Source organism: Zingiber officinale, chromosome 11B, assembly GCF_018446385.1.
Source record: "Zingiber officinale cultivar Zhangliang chromosome 11B, Zo_v1.1, whole genome shotgun sequence".
NCBI lineage: Eukaryota > Viridiplantae > Streptophyta > Magnoliopsida > Zingiberales > Zingiberaceae > Zingiber > Zingiber officinale.
In genome coordinates, this window is record NC_056007.1 from 33,209,546 (window position 1) to 33,213,554 (window position 4,009).

Genomic DNA, 4,009 nt, shown 5'->3' on the forward strand with positions numbered 1-4,009 from the left:
GAAAGGTTTGATATCTTTCTTTATTTGTAGTTAAGAGAAAGATTTTAATTTTTGATAAAAACTTTTCTTTTTGTAACCATTCCCATGGTTTTAAAAGAGAGTTTTAAAATTATAAATCTTTCCTTTTATAGCTTTCTACAAAGGATTAAGAGAAAGGTTTGATATCTTTCCTTATTTGTAATTAAAAGGAAGATTTTAATTTTGGATAAAACTTTTCTTTTTGTAACCATCCTCATGGTTTTAAAAGAGAGTTTTAAAAATTATAAATCTTTCCTTTTATAGCTTTCTACAAAAGATTAAAAGAAAGATTTGATATCTTTTCTTATTTGTAGTTGAAAAGGAAGATTTTAATTTTGGAGAAAACTTTCCTTGTAACCATCCACATGTTTTAAAATAGAGATTTTAATTTATAAAAGTTTCCTTTTATAACCAACCATGAAGGGAATTTTTAAAAGAGAAATTTTTATTTTAAAAATTTCCGGAAACAAATTTGGAAGTTTTAATTTTGTGTTTAAAACTTTCCTTGTTTGAGGATTTGAGGTGGCCAGCCATTAATAGAATAAAAGGAATTTTTTATTAAATTTTCCTTTCATTGGCAATGAAATTAAGGAAGTTTTAATTAAAACTTTCCTTATTTAGAAGACATCTATTATTCCTCTCCTCTATTCCTTGGTGGTGGCCGGCCCTCGTCTTCTTCCTCTTCTCCTTTTCTTCTTCTTTGGTGGTCGGCGGCATCAACCCTTGGAGCTTGGTTGGTGGCCGGATTTTGCTTGGAAAAGAAGTAGAGAAAGGAGGCTTTGTTTCTTAGCATCCCTTGGAGCTTGGTTGGTGGCCAAAGTTCTTCATCTCTAGGAGATTGTTGGTGGACGAAACTTGCAAGGAGAAGAAGGAGGCTTGGGTGGATTCTCGTCTCGGTAGATCGTCGCCCTCACGACGTCTGAGATAAAAAGAGGAATATGATAGAAGATCGTGAGGTTTATAAGCTACAAAAGGTATAACTAGTTATTAGTTTTTGCATCATAACTAGTTTATTCTTTTGTTTAGATCTTGAAATACCAAACACAAGAGGCTAACGATTCTAGGTTTCGGAGTTATAATTCGACTTTGTGTTTCTTTTGGGTTTTCGATCTTGTGATTCAATTGTTCTTAGTGGTTAAACCTAGGGTTACTATAAGGAGATTAAATATTGAATTTTGTTGAAAGGCTTTGTTTAGGAAGTGGTGGATGATCCCATACCTAAGAAGGCCTAGTGTCTCGCAATGTTTAACCTGGAAGTCGATCTCTGAAATTAATATTTAATTGAATTTGTAACATAGGTGGATTTGGATTAATAATGTTAAGAATCGTTTGCGATCCAAGTCTAAACTTCTATGAACAAATAAATTGAATTTGGAATCAATAATGTTAAGTTCTGTTTGTGATTCCAAATTTAATTTCTAAAGAACATAATAGGTTGTTAGGAAAGGTTCAGGACTTGTGCAAAATTTTTGTACAGGGGAACCAGTACGATATTCCTAGTAGCAACCAACAAGATCACCTTACATTGATAAATATCACAATGAAATTAAACTCCTAGAACTCTCATAAAACCCAAGTTCTTACAGTTGCTTTTCTATTTCTAGTTGCTACTTAGTACATTTGCTTCCTTTGTCGATTGTTTAGCTAATTCGTTGTGTGACATCTCTAGTGCATATAACCAGTCCCTATGGATTCGATATCTTTTTATTACTGACGACGAAACCGTACACTTACGATTGCGTAACAAGTTTTTGGCGTCGTTACCGGGAACTGCGTCTATAACATTAGAGATAATAATATAAGTTAGACTAGACTTTTTTTTTTTCTATTACGTAGTTGCAACTAATCTTAGAAATTATGTTTCCTCAATCTTATCTTTTATTTCTGATTTTCCTGCAATTTATCTTGTTGTAATTCAAATTCAACTTTTTATATTTTTAGAATTTCAGTTCAATTTTCATTGCTTTTCAAGCAAAGAGAAAATTTTGTTACTTGTGATTTTGTTCTTTGCGTGCGAAGATCTAACCTTGCAGGAGTTTTGTTACCTCTTGATCTGGAGATTAATAGAACTTTTCATAGGAGGAAGATCATGCAAAGAAATCAAGAAGAACAAGAACATTCTAATATGGTAAACAAACCATTGAAAGATTAAGCATGTATGCCAAAGGGCTTCGTTCTAGTATCACAAGACCATCTATTGAAGCCAACAATTTTGAGATCAAGCCCGCAATGATCACTATGGTACAATAAAATCAGTATGGAGGCAGACCACACGAAGACCCAAATCAACATCTTGAAACTTTCTATGAAATCTGCAACACCATGAAGATGAACGGTGTTCCATCGGAAGAAGTGAGATTAATATTATTTGGGTTTTCTTTAAGAGATAGAGCAAAACAATGGTTGAACTCTTTACCAACTAATAGCATAACCACTTGGGAGCTATGTGAGCAACAATTCCTTGATAAATTCTATCCTCCAAGTAAGACCGCTCATATGAGAAATCAAATTGCAAGCTTCAGACAGTCATACTTAGAAACTTTATTTGAAGCATGGGATAGATACAACAATATGCTCAAACAATGTCCCCGTCATGGTTTAGAAAATTGGCTAGTTCTACATACTTTTTATAACGACATCAACTATCATACTAAGGTGTCTTTAGATTCTGTAGCTAGAGGGGCACTTACGAATAAAAGTTTAAATGGGGTCGAGGACATTATTGAGAGTGTAGCGCAAAACCATCATCAATATGCAATAGAGAGAAGTGGAAGCTATTCCTATCCAAACCCAGTTAAAGCATCAAGAAAATTTGATGTAGATGCAATTACTTTGATGACTTCAAAATTAGATGCTCTTATTAAAAAATGGAAAATATGGGAATAAATTCTACATCGGTCAATGCCATAGTATGTGTTTATGAAACTTATGGAGGCTCAAATCATTCTCAAGACTCATGTCCTTTAGGAGTTATTTCTGCACAAATCAATCAATTAGTACAATGTGATGCTATGATGAGTTACAATCAAAAACGGAATAATCCATACTCCAATACATACAACCCTGGTTGGAAGAATCATCCAAATTTCTCTTATAGAAATAATCAAGAACAAGGACCATCCACAGGGGTTAGACCGAGCTATCAGCCTAGACAACAAGGCTATCAACAACAATCTTCTCAAAGCTATTAATTTTCTAAATTGGAGAAAATGATTGAAGAAGTTATGCCCCAACAAAATGAAATGAAGCAAGAGATCAGGCTACTCTCTCAGAGAATGGATAATGCAGAGAAGCTCCAGAAAATACAAGATAGCCAAATTGCGCAGATAACTTCATCACCTTCAAGAGCATTAGGACAATTTCCAGGTAAACCTGATGTCAACCCAATGGAACACTTCAACAGAATTGAACTTAGGAGCGGACGGACCTTGGGAGATCCTCAAGTGACTGCTCCAAAAGGAATCCCTTTTCCTTTTCCTCAAAGATTGGTCATGATGAAGAAAGATGAAGAATTCGGCAGATTTCTAGATAAAGTTAAAGATATTTCTATTGAGGTACCTCTTATTGATGCAATTCAACAAATGCCGAAGTTTGCCAAATTTAATATTATGTACAAGAAAAGGAAAAAAGGAGACATCGAGACCGTAGCTCTTACTAAAGAATGTATCGCTTTATTTGAAGAATGCTTCCCCGAAGCTCCAAGATCCAGGAAGAACTTTAAATTTACTACCATGGCACTACAATTAGCTGATCATTCTTACAGGTACCCTATGGGTATTGTGGAAGATGTGTCGGTAGAGGTTGGTGGGAGCGTTGTTCCCACATATTTTGTGGTACTTGACATGGAAGAAGACCTGAAAATTCCAATCATATTGGGAAGACCCTTCCTTACAACAGCTGTAGCAATAATTGATGTAAAAAACCATAAACATTCATTGGTAATCGGTAAGGAAAGGTTGGAATATGATCTATCTAATTCTTCTAATCATGT

General features: G+C 34.4%; 1 non-coding gene across 1 annotated transcript; it reads right to left on the minus strand.

Moving 5' to 3' along the window:
* Positions 1-2,512: 2,512 nt before the first annotated feature.
* Positions 2,513-2,618, minus strand: LOC122035529. Its single transcript, XR_006127078.1, has one exon. It is a non-coding gene; the product is annotated as a small nucleolar RNA R71 (small nucleolar RNA).
* Positions 2,619-4,009: the final 1,391 nt, after the last annotated feature.